We start from the raw sequence: 15,058 nt of genomic DNA, 5'->3' as shown, positions 1-15,058 counted from the left end.
TCGACGCCCGCCCCCTCTACTCAGTTGACCTCCAGACGCTGAGTGGATCCCGTTACAGCCCTCGTACCTCTTTACAAATTGCGTGGCAAAATCGTGAATCGAACATGAACCCCCGTGAGCAGGAGAGGGGTGGCAGCTAATCATACTAACCACTTCACCACAGAGGCGGACAGTCCCTCTCTCACGAAGGTTATTCTTACAAGTTTAAAGCTCAGGAGGCACTACGTGTAGGGGGCTTGTCCTTTTCCCCTGGCCTTCCATAGATACTGTAAAGGTTTATGGTAAAATAATAATGAATGAATGAATGAATGAACAGAGATGAAGTAGCCTACGTCGAATGCATATTATCTGATAATTGTTATTATTATTATTATTATTATTATTATTATTATTATTATTATTATTATTATTATTATTATTATTATTATTATTATTATTATTATTATTATTATTATTACTGCGTTTTTATTTTGCGTGCAAGTAAGTACTATAACGCCTTTCGAAGAAATTGAAATACTAGAATTCTATCCCTCCGCACGGTCTTAAGTGCCGATGTATCTTCCGTACAGCTAAACTGACATGGTGTGAAACTCGCCTACAATGTAATTCACTCGACTTGGCGTCAAATAAAGATATATTATGTTACTAGAAAACATTACAAGTGTCCGACTCGTTGGCTGAATGGTCAGCACACTGGCCTTCGGTTCAGAGGGTCCCGGGTTCGATTCCCGGCCGGATCGGGGATTTTAACCTTCATTGGTTAATTCCAGTTGCTCGGGGGCTGGGTGTTTGTACTGTCCCCAACATCCCTGCAACTCACACACCACACACAACACTATCCTCCACTACAATACCACGGAGTTACCTACACATGGCAGATGCCGCCTACCCTCATCGGAGGGTCTGTCTTACAAGGGCTGCACTCGGCTAGAGATAGCCACACGATATTAAAAAGTTTTTTCTTACCTTGATTTCAATGGAAATGTTTCCGTAAACTCTTCTTTTGGCATCGTTTTAGTCTTCTTTTGCACCCTATCGAACACTGACACTTGTTGGTCACTTTGCAGCCGGTACTTGCTGATAATGAGCAACTGCTCGTTTTACCTATAGGGATAGACAATCTATGTTGATTCATTTTAGCAGAGATGGTTAGTCCAGTAATCATCACCACGACGAAAACGAAGGCAAATACTGAACAACGCATGGCACGTGGGTGTGAGGAAGTGCGATCCAAGTGGCAACTGACGCGACTGACAGATACCTGCGCACCTCATCGTTTAAATGATGTAGGTCTACTAGAGTGGGGGAAGGAATGATACGTCAGTCATTGAACGTTTTGTTTCGATGTGTGCACAGTGTGCAGTTAACTGACTGATCGAGTTGGTTGCGCTAGACGAGCCTGTTCGCGAGAGATAAACAGCAAGCGAATGGCATGACATCTAGATAACTTATTTAACACCTCAGAAAAGAAATAAATTGCGGAAGGTTGATGGATTTGAGGTTATGCCCAAAATGTAAATAACCGGGCGAGTTGGTCGTGCGGTGAGGAGCGCGCAGCTGTGAGCTCGCATCCGGGAGATAGTGCGTTCGAACCCCACTGTCGGCAGCCCTGAAGATGGTCTTCCGTGGTTTCCCATTTTCACACCAGGCAAATGCTGGGGCTGTACCTTAATTAAGGCCATGGCCGCTTCCTTCCCATTCCTAGGTCTTTCCTATCCCACCGTCGCCATAAGACCTATCTGTGTCGGTGCGACGTAAAGCCACTAGCAAAAGATATTTAATATTTCAATTAAATTAAATTCTCGAAAGGAAGTATAGACAAGGCAATATGAAAGACTATATAATTATAGTAACTTACCTAATTAGAATCTGATAAAGGACGAACTCTTCCAAGTGCATTCCCCCCCCCCCCCCTCTCTCTCTCTCTCCTCTTTCTCACTGTTGCTCGTATCATTTGTATTAATTGACGATCGAAATTCAAATCGCACAGATCATCCGATTCCCACGTGATAAAAGACACCCCACATTACAACTGTTACACTCACCAGATCCTCGTTAATGTCCTGAATTCTACGAGTTTTATTATTTCGCGCAACATATCCATTTACCACACTCCACACCAACCCTATGGAGGTGAATGGAGGCAGTAGTGGCGACTAAGAGGGGCGAGGGGGCAGTCCCCCCCCCACTTTGTAGAGAAAACATTACTTTTTTTTTTCATTTTAGCCGGCTGAGACTATGAATTATAGGAATTATTAAAAAACAATTTGTGCAAATTTGTAATTAAGAAAATTATTATTGAAAATACGCACAAAATGTTCGTCGCGGGTAACCGATTTGTATAGCGCCACAGCAAGTAGTTGATATGAAGAAGGCTAAGGTCGTGGACACAGGTATGATTCACCTGCTTGCCGCGTGCATTCGTCAGTCTGGCAGTCTCTTTAATATTGTCTGACCGAGCTCGATAGCTGCAGTCACTTAAGTGCGGCCAGTATCCAGTATTCGGGAGATAGTAGGTTCGAACCCCACTGTCGGCAGCGCTGAAAATGGTTTTCCGTGGTTTCCCATTTTCACACCAGGCAAATGCTGGGGCTGTACCTTAATTAAGGCCACGGCCGCTTCCTTCCCACTCCTAGCCCTCCCCTGTCCCATCGTCGCCATAAGACCTATCTGTGTCGGTGCCACGTAAAGCAACTACCACATAATAATAATAATAATAATAATAATATTGTCTGTTAGTTTCTTAGAGTGTAGTCAAGTACTAAATGATTTTTTTTACATTTTATAATCACTCCGCACTTCTACTTAATTGTAACACGTGCGTAATATTGTTTCTTTGATGAAAGTTTTATTGTATAGTATTGAATCAAAATCTCAAAAAACTATTATTGGCGCACTTAAGTTAGTAAATAATAATGTTATTTGTTTTACGTCCCACTAACTACTTTTCAAGGTCTTTGGAGACGCCGAAGTGCCGGAATTTAGTCCCGCAGGAGTTCTTTTACGTGCCAGTAAATCTACCGACACGGGGCTGTCGTATTTGAGCACCTTCAAATACCACCGGACTGAGCCAGGATCGAACCTGCCAAGTTGGGGTTAGAAGGCCAGCGCCTTAACCGTCTGAGCCACTCAGCCCGGCACTTAAGTTAGTAAACTGTCAACCTTTACCTCTCTGTCGAAATTCGCTCAAAGAGCATCAAATGCTTATCATTTTGTAGCTTTTTTGTTCAGTTTTGATGTGCATAACCCCCCCCCCCCCTCCTCCGCCGCTATATCCCTAAAACCGGCTACTTTGTTGTCTGTATATTTTTTGCCCCCCACTTCTAATTCCCAATCGCCGCTACTGAATGGAGGTAAAGTTTCCATCGAGCCTTCGCGAACGGACGATGTTATTGTGATTAACGATCCAATACGGTGCGAACGGACGATGCCATTGAGACTAGAGATTCAAAATGGCGGGTCAAGCATGAGGGCATGGGTACGTGGTATTCTTCACATTGAATTACTTGCTTTACATCCATTACAATGAAACGGTTCTCGTATATTATACTCACTGAAATTATCAGGGAAATTATATTTTGGATTTTGTGCACGTAGGATCGCATTATGCTATCATCTGGCTAACGAACTATTTTGATGTTTCCGCGCAGGCGTTTACACGAACACGTGCTCATGTTTACAGCATGACTGGTTTTCTCGCTGACGGCGGTATAGACGACTACGACAGCGGCCAGAGTCGCCGTAGCTGGCAAAATGTTAATTGCGTATATGGACGCATTGCGCGTTGGACGACAGCTGCCGCCTGGCCGCGGCGTTGGTCGCTGACATCAGCGACACACAAGCGACAGCTGGATGCAGCGATCGGCTGTTTGTGTTATAACTTAGGCCGGCCATACACGTTGCGGCGTACCGGAGAGGTTAACCTGTACAGTGACCTGCGCAGGTAAGCCGGAACGTGGGTGGCACCTACGTTCGATGAACCTGCACAGGTGGCCAGACCTGTACAGGCGAGTCAGGAAGAATCGAAAAGCAATTCCGTTACCTGCGCAGTTGAACATAACTGCACGTCTGTATGATTCACCCAAGACCTGCACAGGTTTCAGCTCAGTTGAAGCAGGACAAGTGCAGGAAGAGGGTCTTGCGTTCTGTTTATTTGTTTTTACAAAACCCCTCGGTTTGTTTTCTTTTGTAATTTATTTTTGATTGCCTGTGATTTTTTGTTTTGTTTTGATAGAATACTATACGAAACATGTCAAACCGTAAGCGAACTCAAGTTTTAGATTAGTTTATCGAGTTGTACAAATCTGAACCTTGTCTGTGGCATGTGAAGAGCAAGGAGTATCATAATCGTGCACTGAGATATGCCGCTTGTTATACAAAATTACCGACAAAGTTGAAGGAATACGAGAGTTCAACTGATGGGCAAACCGTACCGTGTATGAGGTCGTCGCCTGTACAGGTTTACTGCTCAGGTCAACTGTACAGGTAAACCTCTCCGGTACGACGCAACGTGTATGGCCGGTCTTATTGGACAACAGCTCACTCAAGCGGCCAGCAGAGTGGCTCTTTGGCAGAATCATTTTATTTTTCACGATTGGCTTTACGTGGCACCGACACAGATAGGTCTTATGGCGACGACGGTACAGGAAAGGCCTTAGAGTGGGAAGGAAGCGGCCATGGCCTTAATTAGGGTACAGCCCCAGCATTTGCCAGGTGTGAAAATGAGAAACCACGGAAAACCCTCTTCAGAGCTGCCGACAGTAGGGTTCGAACCCACTATCTCCCGAATGCAAGCTCACAGCTGCGCACCCCTAACTGCACAGCCAACTCGCCAGGTTTGGACAGAATCATAGTCCTACTATCTGTGTGGTTATCGACAGTGGCAGTTTATAGAAGAAATTAAAAAAACGTCCTGCAATTTGGGACATGTCCTCGGAAGCATATAGCGATAGATATGTTAAGAGAAACAATGGGAGGAAATCGTTGAATTGTTTGGAGGCTACAACATTGTGGGATCATAAAGGAAAACAATGTTTTGATGATCTAGAGCTGAGCGGATGCACCTAATAAGTTTTCTTGTGTTTGTGTTTTCTTCGGTAAACATATGCTAAAGCAGTTATTTCTCTAACCTCCATTTCAATAGTGAAGACTGATGATAACATCAGTCGTCCTGCTGGTCTCTGTGTTGGCCGGTCCAAAGCCGCGACTTTGGCCGCTGTCGTCGTCGCCTAGTGCGCGGGATGCGTAAAGGTGCGATTTCACTGCGTGTGGCAAAGAGCAACATGTAGTGTGCGTCTGGCAACAAATGCTGCTGTTTGTAGCATGCGGCTTGTTTTCCGTGGGTCAGAAAAGATGTGGTATGCTACATGTGTTACCGCCTGTAGCATGCGTCACTTGTGGAGACGTTATTCCACAAAGGCAAGGCCCACACTTCCGTGATTTCACGTTGGTGAAATCTAGCATCAAAAATGCACAACACTAATTTGGACGGGACCGTCCACATTCAGAGGGACACTAGACAAGGCGCGACATCAAGGTCACCCGCTCGAGAATGGGTCAAGGTCCATTTTGTTTGCATGTTTTTCCGGTCAGTTTCTAACCACACTTGCGGAAAGAAGACGATGCGTATTGTGCTCTTGTACAAGCATGAATACTGCGCGTGATCGATCTGCGCTCGTTTTGTACTTTCACCTTGCAAAATGGAATTAGACAGAGAATGAATAATTTTGAAGCTACAAAAAGTACCCGTGCCTTAATGACACAAAGGACCCAGAGTTCAAAAACAGAGACATGAGGAGAAATGTGTGATTATCAGTAACGGGCGCTGTGTTGGGGAGACGTGTTTATTTTCCTGAGAGGAATTTTCAACAAACACAAAAAATATTTCTAATGACGTCACGGACATTCTGTAGTATTCAAAAAATTATCATGGTTATCTTTAGGTTATTGTGTCAGAGTACGAATTGTTCATTTGATGACCTGTCACTTATTATAGGATGGATGCAATATTTTCTTTGACGATGACGACGACAACCAACGCAGGCATAACGCAACAACGAAGTTATTATTTAATGGAATTCCATCCATATGCAGAAAAATGATGATGCTTTGTTACATCACAATATACAACACACTAATAAAATATCGCCGTGCAAGCACGCAAATGTGGTCACGCGCCCTGTCGTCCATCTGCGTGAAAATACGCTGTAACGCAGCGTTAAATCACGCGAGTGTTGCCCTACAGTAGCCTTATCGCCGGCTTTGACCGAGGGGGATGTGTGTGACGATTATTGAGGTAGCAGCGTACATTCAGCACGGTTGGTAGGAGAAAACGGCCTCGGTGGTGGAGGCGAGAATCATTCAGTCGATGAAATCAAGCACAGCATGAATTATTTTAAAGGTGTTGGCTCCACGACTAAGCGCATTTCAAACATTTTACGTGACTGAGCTACGATTATTTCGAAGTTTATTTACAAGTTGCTTTACGTCACACCGACGCACATAGGTTTTACGGTGACGATGGGGGCAGGAATGGGCCACGAGTGAGAAGGAAGTGGACCTGGACTTGATTAAGGTACAGTATTTGCCTGGTGTGAAAATGGGGAACCACGGAAAACCATCTTCAGGGCTGCCGACAGTAGGGTTTCAAGTTACTATCTCTCGAATACTGGCCGCACTTAAGCGACTGAAGCTATCGAGGTCGGTTTTCGAAGTTTTCTGAGGGAAGTCTGAACCGATGAGTGCCCATCTTAGTAGCCTCTTACGACATGCAGGGTGTACTATTAATGCATCCTTTGACTCCACCCCAAAGGGATAATAAAGAGTTCCGAAAAATCTAAAAAAAGAATATTACTCTATCCACAAAGGAATGGTAAGAATAATGATTTTGAGAAAATGAAAGACATTTTAGACCGTAAATATAATACTAATCTAAGTGTATTTTTATTATCAGTTGTACGGTGTTACCCAGTACTATCCGGCTAATTTGTTGAATGTTAACTTTTAGGATTTTTATTTCCTGTTACTCATGTGTGAAGTGATTTTTCACAGATTTTTTATTGTGCCGTTGATTCATATTTTACAAACGATTCCGAAGTTTTACATAGTGGGAGCGATAAGGACTCCTCAGACTCCACGGGGCGGGGTAGGGGGGTGCCCATGGCTTGTGAAGGGCCCATGACTGTTTCTTAATTCAGAAGCTGAAGAGTGATTTTACATATTGATAAAGTTACAGCACACAACGCAGTATTATATGTATTAAAACTTGGGCAGTCGTAGTGCAGCGCTTCTTTCGTCAATAAGGGGACGGTAGTGATTTCTGAAAGAATGTGGGTTTCCGAACCTGTTCTAATAATAACCATCCCTTGCTGCCACTCACAACAATCAACAAGGCTTTTGAAATAATTAGCAAGTTCTGAAAACCCAGTAGTCAGCGAAGATGCGATAACAAAGCCATCTCCTTATCTAAACTTTAAATACTGAAGTTTCGGGCCTGTTTATAACTCTCGGCAGTCAGTGTAGCTAAGTAGGCTTTCGATGGACGGTTGAGTAGTAAATTATTTGGTCCTAGGAAAGAGATTTTTTTCCTAATATTGTGATGGTCAGCGTTTTTTTTGGTTACTATAATTGGAATATGCATTCCTTGTGTGTGTGTGTGTGTGTGTGTGTGTTCGTACCACGTAAGCGTATTACTTTAATTCCTTCGAATTTGAAAAATTAAATTTTGTTTTATTATTATTATTATTATTATTATTATTATTATTATTATTATTATTATTATTATTATTATTATTATTATTATTATTAGTATTATTATTATGTCCGGCTCCATGGCTAAATGGTTAGCGTGCTGGCCTTTGGTCACAGGGGTCCAGGGTTCGATCCCGGCAGGGTCGGGAATTTTAACCATCATGGGTTAACTTCCCTGGCACGGGGGCTGGGTGTATGTGTTGTCTTCATCATCATTTCATCCTCATCACGACGCGCAGGTCGCCTACGGGAGTCAAATAAAAAGACCTGCACCTGGCGAGCCGAACCCGTCCTGGCATCTCGCGGCACTAAAAGCCATACGCCATTTCATTTCATTATTATTATTATTATTATTATTATTATTGTTATTATTATTATTATTATTATCGTCGCTGCTGTTCATTGTAATGACATACAACCTTGCACTACGAATTAAGCTCGCAACTTTCCTTATCAGAAAACAAGGGGCCCATTTTCAATATTGCTGGGGTGGGGGTGGGGGCGAGCTACTTGGCGCCGCTACGGGTTTTACACTTATTGTTATGGATTTCAAGTTTCACTTTTAGATTATATCGTTTCACTTCAATGAATTGTTATCCTTGTTGCAGCACGGAATGTCTGGGAAGTATTTGATCCTTTCAAATAAATAATAAAAATAAGTGATAAACGAATGTATTTACAAGTCGCGCCATGGATGCTATGTACCGGTACACGATTCCAACTGTCACTGGGATTGTCACCAATCAGCGTAGGGACCGCAAAATATTAGGACTCAATACTAATCTCCTCATTTTGGGCAGTTTCATTTTCACACCTTCTCACCCTTCATAGCGCTGGGGGCTGAACGTGGACTTAAACGACATCCGGAGTTTCAACAATCATCTCAGAGACCACTGAAAGTATGGATTCGACACGAATATTGGTAGTTTTCGATTACTGTTCTAAGTCATCCCCTCTCCAACCCACCCGTAGGAGTGTTAGGAGTGTGTTACCTCCACACTGTCCGCTCCATGGCTAAATGGTTAACGTGCTGGCCTTTGGTCAAGAGGGTCCCGGATTCGATTCCCGGCCGGGTCCAAGATTTTAACTTTAAATGGTTAATTCACTTGGCTCGGGGACTGGATGTTTGTGCTCTCCACAACATCCCTGCAACTCACACACCACACATAACACTATCCTCCACCACAATAACACGCAGTTACCTACACATGGTAGATGTCGCCTACCCTCATGGGAGGGTCTGCCTTACAAGGGCTGCACCGGGCTACAAATTGCCACACGAAATTAAACCTCCTGGAGATGACGTTGCCATGGTTACGGCCGTTCGTTTCTTTATCCGATTCCTAGAGCATGGGTAGTGTGGTTCCAATATCTCCATAACGGTTGGTTTTAGGGCCTTAAAATATGGTTTTCGGGCCCATAGGGCTTACCGAGTTTCATTCTTTGCTTCAAGGGGCTTATAATGAGCTTTGTCACGTCCTTGTACGACAAATTCGATTTCACCTATATTAGCTTATTATTTTTATATTTTTATATCTCCCCCAGTCGCCCCCTCCTCGAATTGTTTTGAAAATAAAATACAGCCCATGTTACTCAATGGCGATGTAGCTTGCTATAGGTGAAGTAATTTTTAAAATCGGTTCAGTAGTTTTTGCGTCTATCCGTTACAAACAAATATACAAATTTTTCCTCTTTATAATATTAGTATAGAAAAAAATCGACTTTCTTATGATAATATTTACATAAACGGAAGTGATAAGTATAGTTCAAAGATTTTCTTCGGCAAATGTTGTAAATTGTTTTTGTTTGTGATTTCTAAAGTGTGACATTCCGCCCGCTGGTGTGGAAATGGAATTCCAATTTGACATCAAGTGTTACAGATTGTCCTGGCGTAAATATTTGGGATTACGGGAAATCCGTTCACATGTAGATAACGACCTAGGTGGTACGAAATGTCCACAAAAATCAAGTGGTACTAAATGTCCACAAAAATCAATTGGTACGTAGTGTCCGTGGTACGAAATGTCCGGACACCCAGAAGACCAGCCCTCAGTTGCCTGAGCCGTCAGCCCGGTAACGGATACATATAATATCATCGTTGGCCCTAGAAAAAATCGCTATGTGATAATAATTCAGCTTAGAACTCTGACCAGAAATGTTCTGCCCTTTAATTCAGTATTGCATGAACTATCTCAACGAATTTAGTGATATGTGATATAAGTGCTGCGGGTCAGCATCCCTCCCTTTAGCATCGTCACACAGCAGTACAGTATCTCGAGGCAGGATTCTCTTACCTTGATTGGGTTGGAAGTTGCTATAAATACTTCTTTTGGCATCTATTTCCTCTTCTTCGGCATTTTTTTGAACACTTACAATCATTGGACACAGTGCATCCTGGGCTTGCTGTTAATATGCACTTCTGTTCTACTAAGCCCACTGCCTTGAAAGTTGATTTATTGACTTGCAAGCTATCATCGTAGATTTGAGCTAATACGGTTAGTTCGCTAATCAGCACCACAAAGAAAAGGAAAACAAATATTATGCAACGCATGCTGCGTGGATGTGAGGAACTGGGAGCTAAGTGTCAACTGATGCAACCGACAGATAGCTGCGTAGCTTACTTCTTATACGAGGTACGTCTGCTGGAGTGGGGGCACATTACGTCAACTACAGAACGTGTTCTGTCCGTGCTAACAAAAAATCCTTGACGTGTAACAATGTGTAAAGCTAAGAAGAAGACACGGTATTAATAAGGCATTTCCAAATACACTAGAAGCTAGAATTTGATCCAGGAAAAATAACAACCGGAGTTTCTTTCAGGCGCGCCAACTTCGGGTAAATGTTAGGGGGGGGGGGGGGATGATTAACACGAACACAGGCATGTAAAGTGAGGAACAACTATAAATGCAAACATTCCTGTACAATAATAATATTCACAAACAAAGATAAAAAAAGCAGAACAATAATAGAGCTAAAAAAATAAGGTTCCTAGAAGGAAACCATAATTTAATTTCATCGATTGCAAATGTTATAACATTCAAGCTCGTAAGTCTTTATGCTTTTTCAACCGTGAAATTGCCAGCGTTTCACCCCAGTGCAGCAGCGGGCTCATCAGTTGGAATGCTGGTTTTCTTCTAGGAACCTTATTTTTTTGATACAGGCCAAAGGCAGGCATTTATACAAGTGGAGGCACATGCTTCCCCTAGCGCACCGTCACTGCATTGTCCTACATAGGAGGATTGCAGTGGTGTCTCAACGGCTCACTAGTCGCTAGCGTCTTGGAAAGGTGCAGCATTCCAACTGATGGGCCCGCTGCTGCAGTGGTGCGAAACGCTGGTACTTTCACGATTGAAAAAGCTTAAAGACTTAAGAAGTTGAATATTAGAGCTTGTTTCTCAAATACATTTTTGAACGAGTCTTATCTTATATACGGAGTTTTCAATAATATTCACAAGAAAAATAGAACTTGATTCGTGAATAAAAATGTTGAAGGAATACTTCATGTACAAAGCTATCAAACATCGTTACAACTAAAAGAAAAGAACTTGCTTCATAAATATATTTTCTGAACAAATGTACTATTACTGAATGTTGTTCGTTTCATGATACGAAATGTGAAAGGCTCTAGCACCAGATGTACCGTCTGAGCAGTCTCCATTGGGAAATGCAGTTCTCTGAAGGAATACCCGGTTTGTAATCTCATTTCTTGATATAGAACCATCTATCACCTTCTCCAGATTTAACGCCTTAGCAGCCTCCGAAAACTAACAAACTCCACATTTTAAGGGGACTTCACATCTAGTGGCACTCGGCTGCCACCCCCGGAGGCTCGGGTTCGATTCCCGGCTCTGACACGAAATTTGAAAAGTGGTACCAGGGCTGCAATGGGGTCCACTCAGCCTCGGGAGGTCAACTGAGTAGAGGTGGGTTCAATTCCCACCTCAGCCATCCTGGAAGTAGTTTTCCGTGGTATCCCACTTCTCCTCAAAGCAAATGCGGGGATGCTACCTAACTTAAGGCCACGGCCGCTTCCTTCCCTCTTCCTTGTCTATCCCTTCCAATCTTCCCATCCCTCCGCAAGGCCTCTCTTCAGCATAGCAGATGAGGCCGCCAGGGCGAGGTACTGGTCATCCTCCCCAGTTGTATCCCCCTACCCAGTGTCTGAAGATCCAGGACACTGCCCTTGAGGCGGTAGAGGTGGGATCCCTCGCTGAGTCCGAGGGAAAAACCAACCCTGGAGAGTAAACGGATTAAGAAAGGAGGAAAGACATAATAACCGATTCATCCATAATTAGTTTATAACACTCCTTTTCATGCAATATTCACTGCGCTTCTACCGTTCGGCACTCTTGCACGATATAGTGTAGCATACAATTGGCCGTAACTGAACACTGGCTCGGGTAAATAGACTACCCACTTTAAAACCAAGAAACAGTGTTAGGTTTTGGTCCACCCAATCAATATACCTCACTTTACAAGTGAACTATTTAATTAAAAACCTATTTAAATATTTAGGGACATGTTTCGTCTCTATTTGAGACTTCATCAGCCATAAAATCACGTGGTAGATTACAAAACTCAAATCAGAAATTTAAAAAAGTGGAAGAACCCAATGTCTTTTTAAGAACTATTTGGGAAATCAAAATATATAAATATATATATAAATTGACCTCACTTCTTGCAAAAACTTTTGTCTTCAATGTTAAAAAATGAAATTAACTTGAAATTGACAAGCCAGCCATAACATCTCGTACGGATTTTTTTTTCTTTTTTTGCTAGTTACTTTACGTCGCACCGACACAGAGAGGTCTTATGGCGACGATGGGACAGGAAAGGGCTAGGAGTGGGAAAGAAGCGGCCGTGGCCTTAATTAAGGTACAGCTCCAGCATTTGCCTGGTGTGAAAATGGGAAACCACGGAAAACCATTTTCAGGGCTGCCGACAGTGTGGTTCGAACCTACTATCTCCCGAATACTGGATACTGGCCGCACTTAAGCTACTGCAGCTATCGAGCTCGGTCGTCGTACGGAATCAATGTCCATTGTTGCTGTCCGTATTTGAAACGGAAGTTACTTTTTTTTTTTCTTTTTTGCTATTTGCTTTACGTCGCACTGACACAGATAGGTCTTATGGCGACGAGAAGTTACTTTTTGAACTGTAGAGAAAAATCACAGGAGAACAAATATACATATATTTAAAGAGGTAGCTTAAGAACTTCTTGCAAACAATCTTTCAGCCAAGTAAAATATGAGCGACCTTACTTAACCCCTTCAGACCTACGGTGCATAATTATGCACATCAGTTTTAAAGCTTCTTAAATGGAAGTATGTTATTCTTACAAACGTTCAGAAGGTTTGTTCACAATTCTGAACATGAGCTGAGACTCATAACAACAGCAGTGGTGCTTCCTGTGTGGAAAATAGGAAACTAAGCCACATTGAAGAAAGCATGGCTGACTGCTACTCTACTGACCAAGGTAAGCTCACATATTTTTGCTTTTATATAATATAATCCAACTGCAATTTTGAAATATCTGTAATGAATGCTAGAGAAGAGAGTTATTAAGATAGTTGTACGTTATAATATACTTAATTTGAGCCAGGTGGTACTCCAGTTTCTCATCTTGAAAATGATGTGCATTATAATGACCACCCAGGCTGAAAGGTTGCATTGTTTAGGTAAATTGTTTACTTGTAGTAATGGTGTATTACTAGCCTAATTTGACTTCTTGTATATTATTGTGTGGTGGAATCATCATATTTCCTATCATTTTGCTATCTTTTAATTCTTAATTCCTTAATTATTTTAGAGATATTAACTACCTTTATTCAGCTGACAATGCCTTCGAAATCAGTATGAATTTTGTGTATCAATAGAACTGTTTTTTTGCAGAGGTATTCCGTGCAGATGATGTGGACAGAATATTACAGCTCCTAGAATCTGGAAACCTATCGGATTTGGATCTGAGTGATGAAGATGATAATGTGGAACCTCCTATACAGTCCAATAAATCTTATTCGTGAAGGAGGTGATACAGTGCTGCCTGAAGATATAGTGCAAGAAAATGGTGCAGCAAATAACTGGGATAGGGATTTTGCTAGTGACAATGTGGATAGTGCAAGTAATACTTGTACCGGGCGGTACACCTCTACTCTGTTTATTTAAAAGTTGCGCCAGTTGAAACTCCCCTTCTGGAGGAAGGTTGAACTTTATCTATTCTATTAATTCTCTACTTTCTCAGAAGATGTCACCACGTGGAAAATTTTGAGTTTTTGAACCGTGTCACTTTTGATGTGTTTTTGTTTCGCTTGAAGTAAGAAGTGTGAACTTTCTCTTCTAGAGGACACTACTGAAGAATTACAATAGTGCAACCTAGTGCGAAATCAAAGAACTATTTTGTTGGAGAAATTTTTATTTCAAAAGTTTGTTTCTTGTTAAATTTCTTTCTGTTATTGTTTAAGTTGGCTGTATACCCCTCTTTTTCCCCTTAGTTTGGATCTAGCCAATCCCGAATTTCTTTAATTAATTTTCCACCAATAATGTGTTTCTTTTTCCTCTATGTAGGGGTTTCTTTTCCCGAACCAATAAAGATTTTGTGGGAGGGTGTTTTATTTCCCCTAACGCCTAGAATTTTCCGCGAGAGGATATAAACTGCTGATTTTGGGGTCTCCGGGCCACTTCTGTTCCATCTTTCAGTGTATTAAGTACATTGCAGGAGGCGGGAAGCGCCTCTTTCCTCGGCAGCGATCTACTACCAGGTAATGGCCTATTAATATCTTCTTTTCTTGCTAGGTCGGCAGTTTAACTCTCGCGGCGGGTTCGAAGCGTTTTCCATCATGTAACCTTTTCCTAAAATGTAACTACTCTTTTCTTCTTTTCTTGTAAAGTTACATATTGGGATAGAGAGTGCTAACCCTCTCGAGCTCCCACTCACATTTGTTTTGAGGTGAACTTATTTTCTCAAACTTTTCTTCGTTTATGTAATGTAAAGTGTTCTTCTCTAAGTCACCTCTGTAGTATGGGATTAGCCCTTGCGTTAGTGGCCCAGAGCCAGATTAGGTTTTAAAAGCAAAGTGTATTAGGAGTGCAAGTTCGCCTCCTCTCAAGTTGTATTTTAGAGGTCATGTATTAATCTTTTCTCACCTGATAGACCTCAGTAGGTTGGGTATTTTACCCCTGTGTATATGTCCTTTGAGGACGACTTGAAAGTTGAGTTTGGTGTGGCCTGGGAGAGGCTTAACTTTAAGAGCGAGTGGCTCTTTTCTAAAACTGAGAGTTGTATGCCTCGAGGAGGCTTTGCTGTGTAATT

At 42.2% G+C, this 15,058-nt stretch overlaps 1 long non-coding RNA gene across 1 annotated transcript in view; it reads right to left on the bottom strand.

The window, feature by feature from the left end:
- The window catches only part of LOC136880931 (uncharacterized), a 59,489-nt gene extending 49,157 nt beyond the window's left edge, over positions 1–10,332 (bottom strand). The window contains exon 1 of the long non-coding RNA XR_011018704.1: positions 10,044–10,332. This is a non-coding gene — a long non-coding RNA (uncharacterized lncRNA). The remainder of the gene's footprint in view (positions 1–10,043) is intronic.
- Between the last annotated feature and the right edge of the window lie 4,726 nt (positions 10,333–15,058).

Source organism: Anabrus simplex, chromosome 9, assembly GCF_040414725.1.
Source record: "Anabrus simplex isolate iqAnaSimp1 chromosome 9, ASM4041472v1, whole genome shotgun sequence".
NCBI classification, from domain to species: domain Eukaryota; kingdom Metazoa; phylum Arthropoda; class Insecta; order Orthoptera; family Tettigoniidae; genus Anabrus; species Anabrus simplex.
The sequence above is the reverse complement of the archived record's forward strand: the minus strand, read 5'-3'. Positions and strand labels throughout refer to the sequence as shown.